At 35.9% G+C, this 14,768-nt stretch overlaps 1 long non-coding RNA gene across 1 annotated transcript in view; it reads right to left on the reverse strand.

The window, feature by feature from the left end:
* The window catches only part of LOC122240886, a 34,830-nt gene extending 23,839 nt beyond the window's left edge, over positions 1–10,991 (reverse strand). The window contains exon 1 of the long non-coding RNA XR_006220632.1: positions 10,954–10,991. This is a non-coding gene — a long non-coding RNA (uncharacterized LOC122240886). The remainder of the gene's footprint in view (positions 1–10,953) is intronic.
* Positions 10,992–14,768: the final 3,777 nt, after the last annotated feature.

Consider the following 14,768-nt stretch of genomic DNA (forward strand, 5'->3'; position numbering starts at 1 on the left):
GACCTTTTTACAGTCCTCCACTCTAAGACAACATCTGAAAGATACAAATGTAAATCCTAAAGAGTAATTTTAACTATTAAGATAAGATAAACTCATTCACCACAAGTTCAAGGACAATAAGCACTCATGTTAATATTGGTTGATATAACTTGGCAAGATCACAGAGATGGTTGGAGTACAGATGGAAGACGAATCCACCTTTCAGGACACTAAACACTCTTCCCCACATGCTCCTAAAAGGTTTCTACACACTCATGATCCTCTTTGGACATTCCAGCCCATGAATTTACATTGTCCATGCCAGTAAGCTGTCTTTGTATTAATTACTCTAATAGGTAAAAGAGGTAATTTTGGCCTTGGTTTATCTATCCAAAAGCACTTTTACTGTAGAAGATCAGAATATGTCACCCAAAATATGTCACTTTGGCAGAAAAATTATTTTGAGCTGAAGACCACAAAGAAGCAAAAACAGCTTTCTGCCCACCCCACCTCATCTTCAATTTGCATCAAAGCAGGCTTAGGCTCTAATCACTGGTGAATCTTACCAGTCCATAAAAGACGTTAAGAGGAATCTATATAATAAACCTTATTAAACAGCCCTTACTTTCCATCAGTGTCCCTATATATTTACTTTCCTATGGTTTGTCTCTCTCGGAAATATGAAGCCCTTTTTTTACGTATTGTCATTTGTCTACAAATCTGTTGTTCTTTGTTAAAATGCTATATAATTCCAAGTTCTAACCACCCCTTTGAGTTATTTATCACTGAGTTTCTCCTGTACATTTGTGAACCACATGTGTTAATAAAGGGCTTGCTTTTCTCTTGTTAATCTGTCTTTAGACAATCTAATTTGCAGGGTCCCAGACAGAGAACCTAGGAGAATAGAGAAAGAAGGTTCTTTACCTCCCCTAAAATATAAAATACAGAGTTTAAATAATACCAAAGTGAATTAATCTTATAAGAGAAAGACTGTGTGGCTCAGTCAGCTAAGTGTCATGATCTCAGGTCATGATCCCATGGCTCATGAGTTCAAGCCCTGTGTCTGGCTCTGTGCTGACAGCTTAAAGCTTGGAGCCTGCTTCAGATTCTGTGTCTCCCTCTCCTTCTGTCCCTCTCCACTCGTGTTCTCTCTCTCTGTCTCTCTCTCTGTCTCTCTCTCCCAAAAATAAATAAGCATTAAAAAAATGTGTTTAAAAAAAGAGAAAGAGAAAAATCTTACCCGTATTGAGAAACATGTATTTGTTTAAGGTAAAATTCTAGTCTCTTCCAAAAAACTATTCTCCTAAGATATCTATTTATAAATATTTGGCAAATATAATTAAATATAGTCATATTTATGCTTGAAAATATTACATTTTAATTTAAAAATGTGGTAATTGAAATGGTTTCTGTTAAGAAATAAAAGTGAATGGAAAAGACCATTTTCAGGTAACATTTTGTGGAGATATGCTGAAAGTTGGTCAAGGAATATGATCAACCACAGATTTTGGCCTATATTTATTTATTTATTTACTTATTTTTTAATCAGTTTTAAGTGTATGTCTAGTCAATTTCTGAGATCTCTTACGTGCAATTTCATTCATGGCTAATTTTTGCTGCTTTGTCTTCAATCTCTATCCTTTCCTTTAAGAACCCTTTTCCATACAGAAATTTCTTACTTCTGACTGAAATGGTTTCCTTACAGGTATGGTATTTTTCTTGGAAATTGCCTGCTTCCTTTCTTGCTTGCATTCACACTTGGTTCATATTTAAACATTTAGAGATATGAATATACACATAAAACATAAATTAAATAAGATACAGCCTCAGTTAAAAGTTACTAGTGATATTTACTCACTTTTTTCTTTCAATATTTTAGATTCATAATGATGAATCTTTGTTCTATAACAACTTGGACTTAAATGATTACCTTTGATACCTCATCGGTTTATGTAAATTCTGTGGTTTGATTGATCTATTTTTCAAAAGAAAGATTGCTCACATAGTAAGTCATATTTTTCAGACTAATGTGTTCCATTTGGAAACTAGGAAAATAGGGAATCTACTCTTCACATACAGTCAATCAATGCGCTCAACTGCATTTTCAGTGACATATTTAAGAAGTTGGATAAAGCTCTCCTGCTGCAAATCACAAATTTTACTCCATTTCTAAATGTTCAACTGCACATGAAATTATAAATCATATTTTCAGCATATGTGTTTGAATGTAGTTTTCACTAATTCAAGTAGGCCTCTCATTTCAGAAAATCAAAACATCTTTATGGAGTACCTTCTGAATGTCAATTTCTACTACATCTCAGGGGTTCAACGATGTATAAAGATGATGTCTTTACTCAAGGATCTCACAGATTGTGTTTGCATATTTAAGTTTTCTTTTGAGCTCTGGGGAAAAATATGCTCTCACAGTTTAAGATTTATGCTACAAATTGAGTAGTTCTTTTATAATATGTGATTAGATAATGCTATTTATTTTTTGAACTATTTCTGCTTGCATATAAAAATTTGTTGAAGAGGAAAAGTTCTAATAACAATTTCATCTTATTAATAATGGAAGAAAATATTCATTTGCAGAGGGCAACAAATCAGGTCCCTTCCAATTCTTTTATCCAGTCTCTTTTCATGTCTTTCTGAGGTTTAAATTTACCTAAATAAATAAAATATATACATTTACACTTTTTTACAGGAATAATTAAAATATTTAATCACAAGCAAGGCATGCTAACCATATATTTATTTTTTTAATGTTTATTTACTTTTGAGAGAGAGAGACAGAGTATGTGTTGAGAAAGGGCAGAGAGGGGGACACAGAATCAGAAGCAGGCTCTAGGCTCAGAGCCCAATGAAGGGATCGAACTCAAGAACCAGGAGATCATGACCTGCGCCCAAGTCTGACACTTAACCAACTGAGCCACCCAGGCGCCCCAAAACATGCTAACGGAAGTCAGATCTTTGTCTTGAGAAAAAGAGCACACATCATTTATGACTGTAGTAATTACATTAAAATATTAGCCCTAGTTTTAGCAAACGGACTTTGGCTATCAATACATCCTCACTGACATCAAGCAGCAGAGTCCCATATCAAGAGTTGTTGTGTTATTGTTAATATTATTAATTCTAATTCATGTTACTTTGGGCAGGAGAATTTTGAGAGGATGGCAGTAACATAGTTTTAGAATGTCCCTGAACATTTGCACAGAAGTAAATATAAGTGTCAAGACAGCAAAAACAATAAGCATATGGCCAGCATCTAGAACAAAATTAAGTGACCAAGCACATCCATAGTCCCCAAAATATAAGTGGAGCAAAAAAACAACAATAAAAAACCTGTGTTGTACTAGCAGTAGTACAGAAGGAAGGAGAAGAGAGTTTGGAGAGCGTAAAGATGCAATGTGAGAACAGCTGCAGACAATGGAAAGTGGCTTCAAGCCTCCAGTGAATGGGGAAATCGACTGCTGAGAGGTAAAGTCAAATGGTGCTAGAGTAATTGGGGATCTCTGAACCCTTAAAATGATCCACTAAAATTTCCTTTCAGGACAAAGCCCCCAAAATATGAGAAACTGTTGGGGTCTACTTGCAATTGATGCATGATTTTGTATCATCATTAACTGGCCATTGTGGAAATACTGATCCACTAAATTAGGCAATTCTTGCAGATATTTAATATGATATGAAAAATCACATTCTTAATAATCTCACCCTAAAATTCATAAATGTTGAAAAGCTGTCAAGATCACGGTGTAAGATAACTACGTTTTCCTAATTTTTTTAAAAAACATTTTAATGTTTACTTATATTTGAGAGAGAAAGAGAGAGATAGAGCGTGAGCAGCGGAGGGACAGAGAGAGAGAGGGAGACACAGAATCCAAAGCAGGCTCCAAGGCTCTGAGCTGTCAGCACAGAGCCCGACGCAGAGCTCAAACTCACAAACTGAGATCATGACCTGAGCTGAAGTCAGATGCTCCATCCACTGAGCCACCCAGGGGCCCCTTCCTAAATTTTAATGTTCATTTGAAAGTACAGATTTTTTACAGATAACAAATAAAATCAGCTTTTTCTCAAAACTATAGCCTGAATTTGTTAATTTTCAAAAATATTTCTTTCAAAACTCCAAGTCTGAATAAACATAATTTATCAGTCGGTAATTTTTTGTTTCATGTAAAAATGGTGTTTCACTAGAAAAATAACTAGCTCAGCTTTCAAATCACACAATGGCACACAAAAAAATACCTTTCCTCAAGACAACCATCATAGTTTGGTATGCAGGAAAAGTGCTTTATGCATATTGCTTATTTAATCACACCAAATATTAAAAAGACATGTCCTTGTTGGTTGACATTTAATAAGGTTAATATTTTTTCATTGCTTCATCAGAAACATTTTTAAGTGACACTGGTTTGGTTGTTTTGTTTTGTTTTCCTGTAAGTATATGACAATGAAGAGTGCAGTGCCTACTAGTTCTATTTAGTGTCACTGCTTTGATTGTTTGCTAAATGCTAGCACTTATAATGCCCAACCCCACTGATTTTGCATCAGCAGTAAAATGTTAATGTGGTTATTCTTGGATGAATTATAATATATATGTAATCAGCACTACTTCTGTTTGTTGCCAAGCATTTACATGGAAATATTCTCAAACTAGTTAGTGCTGATACTAGAAGAATATAAGAAAATTATAACAAAGTAGATTAAAGCTACTATAAAATATTTTAAAGTAAATGTCAAGAAATTGAGAATACTATAAGAATCAAAATAATAGCATATATTAGAATTAAACTTATAATGAGGTAGTTGGAGAAAAAGAGTAATTTGAAAGAGTATATTGGAAGAATTTAGGTAAGTTTAAAAAATTAAAACTAATTTCAGAAACGAAACTTTAATTATAAAAGTAGAAAACTGTTTAGACATCCAGGCTCCAGATAACCTAGCAACTTTTATAAAGCAGATATTACAGGGTGTAAGAAAAAATAGATATAGAATACAGACTGATAGGAGACTCTAACACATCTCTCTCAACCGAAGACAGATGAAGTGGACAAAATATTAGTGATAATATAAAAAACTTAACAGCTGTAGGGTAGCAGAATATATATTTACCCAAAAATATGTCACTTTGATGTAAGGATTATTTTGAGCTGAAAGCAGGAGACAAGAAACAGATACACGAAAAGCTCTCTGTTCTCTCCCTATTTGCCAAAAACAGGACTATATTTTTTAAAGGTGCCCCTGCCCCCACTGCCCACCTCTCTACCAAGAAGGACAAATGTTAATCACTGGCTACAAATTAAGACTTTTTAAGGGCCAATAATATATACATATAATATATTATCCAGTGAACTCCAGTTCTAGAAATTAAACTTTCTTTTCAAAATGCATAATGAACACTCATTAGAAAAATATTACCAAATGACCATATCTCAGGCTACAAGGAATATCCCATATTTCAAAACATGTAATTTAAATAGTGTTCTATCACTACTGTGTAATAACACCAGATGTGATTTTAAAACAAGTCTTTTCCACTGTAATAATAATAATAATAATAATAAAACCATACATATTCTATTTGACAATTCATTTGTCATCCAAGAATAAATTAAAAATTTGAAATTTACTGATAATAATAATAAGACATGATACAGAAGCAATGAGATAGACAAAAGTACTTAGTAAAGGAAAAATCTCAGCATTAAAACCAAACAAAAATGAATAAAACATTAAACCCAAAAGTTGAAGAAGAATAAAGTCCACAGAAATAAAGTACAAAGAATAAGGTAGTAAGATAAAAGGATACATTAATAAGTTAGAAAACAGGAAAACAACAGAACGAACAAACTGAAATATTACTTTTTGCAGGGACAGGCAAACTAAAATCTCACAGATAATTTAATTTCAAAAACAAACAAGAAAAGACAAACACACAAAATCAGAAAAGATACTTTGTGCTGTTCAAAATTATGGAAAGAAAAACAAAATGACAACAAAAAATAAGCTACTCTGAACAAATATATTCAAATAAATGTTAACTCCTACATGAAAGAATTTTAAAAATCATTGGTAATAAAGATTTGAGTCAAATTGGAGACAGTAAGACTAGAGACCAAGATGACTATAAATAAAGACACCCCCCCCACACACACACATGCACATACACACTCATACAAATAAAAAGCAAATGTGATCTATGGCTGAGATGTTCTTAAGAAATTAAAACAACAACAACAAAAAAAAACCTTTTAAGGTTGTCAATTGTCATTGTCAATGCTACTTAAATCATTCCAGAACATGGTAACACTAAGTAAAAATGTCCACAATTCCTTGAAACAAGCATAACATTGATCAAAAACCAGGGGGAAAAAGTCACAGCCATGAAAGAAAACTTTATACCAAACTCCCTTTTAAATACCAATACAAAAAGCTTAAATAAAATATTAGTAAAGAGAATTTAATATTCTATTTAAAACTTATATAGCATTATACCACTGTTGCAAGGGCACTCAATATTAGGAAATCTATTCACAATTCATATTAAAATATCTTAGAAGAAAAAAAATGATCCTCTCAATAGGTACCATCACAATATATGACAAAATTCAATACCCACATAAGCTAAATAACTCAATAAAATATCTCAACCCAATAGTTACCTTCTCTCTTAATAAGGAAACAGCTGTTAGCTTTACTAACAGCTCAGAGCCTGGAGCCTGCTTCTGATTCTGTGTCTCTCTCTTTCTCTGCCCCTCCCCCTTGGAAGTTCTGTCTCTCTCTTTCCTTCACAAAGAAACAAACGTTAATAATAATAATGATAATAATAATAAATAAAAAGGGATGTCCCATATTTTCAGCAAATGCAAACAGGCTAGTGAAAGCAATAAGAGGCATAAAAACAGAAAAAGAAATAAAAGTGCCTCTATTTGCATATGATAATATATATCTGATAACCTCCTAAAGGAATCAAGATAAACTTATCTAAAAGTTAAGTGAATTCTGTAAAGTAGCTGGTTCAGAAAACAACATAGAAAAATCAATAGCCTTCATGGATACAAAAAAAAAACAAATTCTAAGAGAAGAAATTATATCGTATAACAAACACACGAACAGAAAAATAGATGAAAATATCTAGGTTAATATGAGATGTGTAAATTCATATGAGCGAAACTACAAAATACTTCTGAATGAAACATAAATCCAAACATGCTGTGTTCTTTCTTAGGGAGGATCAACATTATAAAGATATTCTCCTGAAGTTAATTTATAAATTTAATACGATGCCTCCAAATAGTGGGTATTACCACTATTACATGATTGCAATATGCACCAGTAATGAAGCATAAGGAATACATCCTGATAATCCTACAGAGTGATCGCCAGGATTTATTGTTGAGTGAAAAATTTAAGTGGAGAAATGTGTCTTAATATGTTACTGTTTATTTAAGAAGATAGAGATTAGTATCAATCTATGCATATTTTTTAAATCATAGTGCTAAAATGAATACATAATCCATATTTTCAGTGGTATGTATGGGGAGAGAATGAGTAGAGTGAAGAAGAGTAAGACATAGTTTTTATTTCTTTTTATATATATTTAATTTTTAATAATGCAAGTATATTATTATACAATGAAGTTCAGTGTAATAAGCAGAGATTAAATATTTAAAGAAAAATAAAACCAATAATTCTAACTTTATATTGAGTACAAAGAACAAGTGTATAAAGGAATTTTGGGGGAGCACCTAAGTGGCTCAGTCAGTTAAGCGCCCAACTTCAGCTTAGGTCATGATCTCAAGGTTCCTCAGTTTCCTGAGTTCGAGCCCTGCATCAGGCTCTGTGCTGACAGCTCGGAGTCTGGAGCCTAGAGCTGGTGCCTGCTTCTGATTCTGTATCTCCCTCTCTCTCTGCCTCTCCCCTGCTTGCACTCTCAATCTCTGCCTCTCTCTCTCTCTCTCTCTCTGTCTCAAGAATAAATATTAAAAGAAAAAGAAAGTTTTAAAAACAAAGGACTTTTTTTCCTTTAAATGATTTTTAAATACATTAATTCATCTCTATACTCCAAGGATTGAAAAAACTGAAAAAATAAACTAAATATGATTTACTAATCTTATTATTAGTGGCAAGGTTGGTATGTTTTCCCTGAGACTCTAATGTTGATTTATAGGTTAAAATAAATGAATTAGTTTTATTAAATGGGTACTCAGTGGATAGCATTTTTTTTTTTAATTTTCTCACTCTGTCCACTGAAAAAGCCTAGAAATAATGATTAACCTAGTAGCACTGAGCACTTCTGTTCAAATCATAATGTACAAATTCAATTTCACTGTAAAGAACCAGAGCTCCAAGTTAGGGGAAAGAAATACAAAGAAAGTGCAGAATATTTGGGCATAACACAAAGAAAAGAAGCTATCACAAACTACCTGGATTATAACAAAAGGACTCAGGAACAAACTTAAAGATCAACTCAGACAGGCATGCTGTAAAGCATCAGTTTGGATAATAACTTCAAAGGATTAAAAGACACACTACGTGTTTAAATTTGTAAGTTTCTAACAATTTTTTAAAATTAAAATAATTTCTTGGTAAATTTGGAAAATGATAGGAAATCAATTAATCATCTTGAAAATGTTTAAGTAGAAGGGAAAACTCAGGCATTTGTCCTGCTTTTCCCACACGTACTGTAGGAAAAGGTTTGGTGGCATTAAATTTTCTTTATAGAAACTTTTTTTTTCTTTACAAAAATTTTTTAATTAAGAAGGAAGAGATGTAGAATTTCAAACTTTGGGATACTTAATGAACAGATGGATCAAGCAAAGTTGATATAAAATTTAGAAGAGCATAAAGAGACAATATCTTATATTAAAGACCCACATAAGGGGAGAAATTATCTGCAAATCCTATATCTGATAAGAAACCAGTATCAGAATATTGAAAGACTCTTAAAAAATAACACAATTAAAAAGTGGCAACCATTTTGATTGGATATTTCTCTAAAGAAGACAGACCATTTTGATTGGATATTTCTCTAAAGAAGACAAATGACTAGTAAGTAAATGAAAAGATCCTCAATACCATTAGGCATTAGGTAAATTCCAATCAAAACTACAAGATACTTCACACGCACTAGGATGTTTAACAATAAAAAAAAAAAAAAACAACCTAGCATTTTCAGGATGTGGAGAAATTGGACCCTTTCACATTACTGGTAGTAATGTAAAATAATGCAGCCATATTGGAAACCAGTTTGGAAGTTCCTCACAAACTAAACCAGTTCTCATATGACCAAGTAACTCCCCTCCTAGGTGCATAGCCAGCAGAGTTGAAAACCTGTCCACACAAAAACTAGATTATTTATAGTAACGTTATTCATAATAGCCCCAAAGTGACAAAATGCCAAATGTCTACCAACTGATGAGTGGATTAAGAAAATGTGGTATATCCACTTAATGGGTTATTACTCAGCCACAAAAAAAAAAAAAAAATGGAAGTATTGATACATGCTACAACATGGATTATGCTAAATGAAAGAAGCCAATCACTAAAGTCCACATATTGTATGATTCCATTTACATTAAAATTCCAGAATAGGCAGGTCTGTAGAGAAAGAAAACTGATTAGTGCTTGTCAGGGGCTAAGGAAAAGTAGACATGGGACATAAGGTTAGGATATAAGGTTTCTTTCTGGGATGGCAGAAATGTTCTGAAAATAATATTTGCATAACTTTGTGTATAGACTACAAACCATTTGATTGTACACGTTTATTTCTTTGGTTTATTTATTTGAGTAATCTCTATACCCAACGTGGGAGTCGAACTCATGACCCTGAGATCAAGAGTCACAGGCTCCTCTGAGCCAGCCAGGAGCCCCAGGGATTATACACTTTAAAACATCATTTGTATGGTTTTATGAATTAGAGTTCATTCAAAAAGAAATTTAAGTAGAAGGTCATAGAAAGAGTCTATGTATCTGGGTCTTGGGATTCAAAAAGTCACGGTTTATTGATCATAAAGGGAAAGTGTCAGGATTAAAATCTTTCTTTTCAATAGATAAAAATGAAGCTCAGATTAAGGGACATAGTCTTCTGTTGCTATTAGCTACCTATATTTTGAGTGACAGGTAAAGAAGTTCTGGTACCCCATTCCTCCAAAGATTGTGCACATTCTTAAACTATGCTTTAAAAAGAATTTAGGTTTTGGGCACTTGAGTGACTCAGTCATTTAAACAGCTGGCTTTTGATTTTGGCTCAGGTCATGATCTCACAGTTCTTGAGTTCAAGCCCTGAGTCGGTCTCTGCCCTGACATCACGGAGCCTGCTTGGGATTCTGTCTTCCTCTCTCTCTCTGCCCCTCCCCGGCTTGCTGTCTCTCTCAAAAGAAATAGAAATAAACTTAAAAATAATAATAATAATTTAGGTTTAGTTACTGACTTTACACCGGCTTACAGGTAGATTTAAGAAATACATTAATTTTTGTAAGTTTATTTATTTTCAGTGTGCAAGCAGGGGAAGCACAGAGAGGGAGCGACAGAGAGAGACAGAGAGAGACAGAGAATCCCAAGCAGGCTCTGTGCTGCCAGCATTGAGCCCCACAAGGGGCGGGGGATGGGGAGGCTGGAATTTACCAAACCCTGAGCTGGTGACCTGAGCGAAAACCGAGAGCGATGCTTAACGGACTGAGCCACCCAGCCCCCCATAAATACATTAATGTTGTTTAATGTTAAAAATATGTAAACAGCATGCAACTGCGTAACACTGAAGAAGGGAATTGGGTTCCTATCAGGCAAGAAAGCTCGGGAAGCCATGCTACTCTGGAAGCCGACCTACCCCCTACGTCCCTTTCCAAATGGCACTATGTATTTTGGTTATCTGGTCCTCGTCCACCGTCGTGGACCGTTTTAAATTGTAAACGTCTCCACACCTCACTGTGGGACTCGTTCGGTAACTAATAACAACAAACAGGGACTCACTCTGATCGCAGGCGCGGCTGCTCCAAGGCCGACGGGAACCTTCTGCAGCGCATGCGCCCTGGTACTTAACAGGTTCCGAGAATTCCCAAAGGACGCAGGTCAGCCTGGCTTTTGCAAGTTTGAGCGAGATCCGCCGGACTGTGGCGTCCTCTGGTGTCTCTGTTGCTGGAGCGAGTCTCAATGAGTTCCCATCTCCGCCGCAGACACTTTAAGATTAGTAAGTGTGTCTCCTTCAAATATTCTCCAGGAGCTTTTCAAAGGTGTTTTTGCGCTGGGTCGTGGGGCAAGTGAGTCCTTGCATGGGCCCTTTAAGAGGAGGTTCTCCTTTCCCTACAGCCTGTGGTTTTTCTATAGAGAATCCCCCTTTGTCTTCAGAACCAGGAGTTTGGGTGCTCATGTCTCCTGTGTAGGATCTAGGGATTGGGGTGCCTGATGTAAAGCACACAGCCCTTGCTTTCCAGGGAAAAGTCTTGTATTTTGGAGTTGCCTTCTGATTGTGGATTGCTACACCTGAAGTGTTTTGTCTGTTTGTTAGAGGGTCTCTCTGGTGAGACCCTACCTCTTCTACCTGCTTTGGATGCTGCCCTTATATCCTTTGTTGTGGAGGCTTTGTTTGGACCAGTTGTCAAGTCTTTTCCCGAGAAAATGACTGCATATGTAGTTGTAAATTTGTTTTGTCCGTGGGAAAGGGTGAGTGCCAGATCTTCCTACACCACCGTCTTCAGCCCTGTCCTCCCAGAAATCCCGGGGTCTATGCTGGAAAGGATTGGGATTGCGTCTCCTGGGGTGGGGTCTATTGTGCTCCGTGTAAGGGGGAAATCAAAGGAGTACATGAAATGTCTCCTATTCAGAATTGTGGACTGTGCCAGTGATAGCTAGCACTCCCTAAATTCTACATTTGCCTCCCTGAATTTTCTAATCTCTTTGATATTAGGTTGGACCCTGAGAGCTATCCTGAAAAACGGACTACAGGCAGGTGTGATGGGTATCACTTCTGAGAGATGGCAATTGAAAGCTGCTATTGGGTGTCTCCTTCAACCTTGAGGTTACAGCTTGGAGACAGGTGTTTCCAATAATAGGTGAGAGTAAAACCATATATATGACACCTGCCCATTTTTGACCTCATGTGAGAAAGCTTTAGTTCTTTAATGTTTTTTCTTTGATTGCACTAACCTGTGAGTCTTACTTGAGTAATCCATAGGCTTTCAGTAACTCAACTTTATTAAGCTTACAGTTTCCTTATATAATAATTAGGATAGTAATTGTACTTAATTCCCGCAGCTGTTTTAAAGGTGAAATAAATCTGTTAATGAGCTTATCCTGGTGTTACCGAAACTTAAGTTCAGCTGCCTATTGCTAGAAAAGCCATTACTCATGTGGGAGTCTTGATTGGAAAGGAATATGAGCTTTATTCAGGAGGCCAAGGCGGGCCACATGGGGAAATGGGGGACTCTTCTCCAAAGGTCAACTTCAAGGTTTCTGTCTGGCCCAGGGATTTTTAAAGGGATTTAGGGCAGTTAATCAGTAAGGTCATAATATTTCTTGATTACGTGCAGACTCGATGGTGCCAGCTACAGATGTTAGTGCTCGGAGGTTGTGCAAGGGGGTCAGGTCCCTTAGTGCCCTAGGGGTTGTTCAAGGGGGTCTGGTCCCTTAGTGCCCAGGCATTGTGTAAAGGGTCTGGTTTTTGTTTTGTGATGTGCACAAGTTCTCTGTTCGTTCTAGGAAAGAATGCATAATGTATAGATATACATAGGTGAATCACATGGGCTGAGGTTGGGCTAAGGTTATTTGCTAAAGTGTAAAGACAAGTGGGTTGCCCAGAGGAGCCAAGGTGGCTTCCCTGGGTCCTGGCCCAGACTAAGCAATGAGTTAATGTTAGCTGTTATTACCTTTTATTTCCTGAGCAAATTATAAACAGACTAGGGTATAGTATAAATCACACACATTAAAAAGTATACATGAATGAGGCATTATGCTCAATGACGTAGAGTAATGAGAGGGAATTTAGGTTTTGAGAAGAATTCAAAATAACTGGGAGATAGAATTTGACGAAGTAAATGAGGATAAACTAAATTAAATTTCAAAATATTGTACAGATACAGAGTCCAGATGAAGTTAAAACATATAGATTTCATATACCAAACTTTTTAACTTCTTTTACTAATACCTATCAATTTGGGAACAAATGGAAAGCAGGCAAATTATATGGTTTTCTGGGCTTGAGGAAAGAGGAAAGCATACCAAAAGAAGGCTGGTAAAATACAATGTGTATGACTTGTATTGCGTCTAAGCTAGAGAAAGACTGAACTGAGATCCTAAGGCAGATAGTGAGCTGGGGGCAGCAGTTTGTTTTATTTATCATTTTTAATCCTGTGGAAATACTTATGTTTTTATAGGCTATGTATTCTTCAGTTAAAACAAATCTAACACACCACAAAATAAGAAAATTAAACTTAACCCAAAATTTTGTAATCACGGTCCCTCTTTCAGGGGTTATTTGAATTGAGAAAGAATTGTTAGGAAATGGCAGGACTTCACTCCAAATTTCTCTAAATTGATGTGGGATAGGTAGCTGCGTACAGACCCACTGCTAGCCAGTGTGACAGTGGACTGTGGAGTCCTTTTGACTTGGGAAAAACAAGTAAATTCATTATGAGATAGTTATTCAAAGGGAACAGGTCCAAGGGACTAGCATATGCCATAAGGGAGCATTATAAATGACTCAGTGAAAATCAAACCATGATTGAATATGCTGATACTTTTTAGTAAATGATGACTCCTTTAGCTATAACATTTGAATAAAAATAGCCATTTATACATTTGACATGTTAATTAAATTAAGTGTTCAAAAAGTGGGGGTGGGGATCCTAATGCTATATCAAATAGCACAGTACCTGCCGCATAGTAGGCACAAAACGTCTTTTCCTTATTACATGATTTGAAGTCAACCTTGAAGTTGAAATTTTCCATTTATCCTGGGCAAGAGAATTTACAACTTGTTCTCCCCAGAGGCTCAGAATCCAATTACATCATACAGATCATTAAAAGTCACACATGGTGTCCTAAAGGGATAGAGAGTTGGAGTGTAATGACAATTACTCCCATTAAAAGAGCTTGTGAATGGGGAGGCTGTGTTACCTGTGTTTCTTTTGCTTTTCCCATTGGAATATGCCTTATGTAATCCATCAATCAGGAGAATTAATGGTGTGACTAGCAATTCAGACCATACGGAGATAATCAAGGCATCATAAATCCTGTTAGAGCAAATAAAGCCTGCAAAATGGGACTGCTAGCACAGCAATCAAATTTCAAAACTGCCTGCCTGCACTAGAAACCATGTTGATAATGAAGAGCAAAGGTGAAAAGAGAAAATGTCAGCTAGGGAAGGAGCATACCAACTCTTCAGAAGAGAGGGTGGGGCAGATTTGGGGGGATTTCTGGGAGGAAAAGTGAGATCCCTTCAAACGAAGGGTGTGTGTAAACCCCAGGTCCTCACTGTTCAATGTCTTGATCTCTCTGTAGTGAAAATATCAGCAAGTAGGCTCTTACCACCTTTGGTAGGATCTACCTATTTCTTCTGTGTCCTACACTGAGCACCTGCCTTACAGCCATTGTCCTTGTTCTTACATTCTTATTTGCACCCCACTAAGGGGAAGGCAATTTCAGATATGTAACTTCCTAGCCTGCCACACCTGAATACCTACGTACAATAGGGGCTTGCAGCCAAAGCCTGGACAGAAGGTTTTGAAAGGAATTCTGTTGGAGACTTCTGGAGAAAGTCATCTTTCCTGATAAAAACCATAGTCACTCTT

The sequence above is a fragment of the Panthera tigris genome, chromosome C1 (assembly GCF_018350195.1).
Source record: "Panthera tigris isolate Pti1 chromosome C1, P.tigris_Pti1_mat1.1, whole genome shotgun sequence".
Taxonomy (NCBI): Eukaryota; Metazoa; Chordata; class Mammalia; order Carnivora; family Felidae; genus Panthera; species Panthera tigris.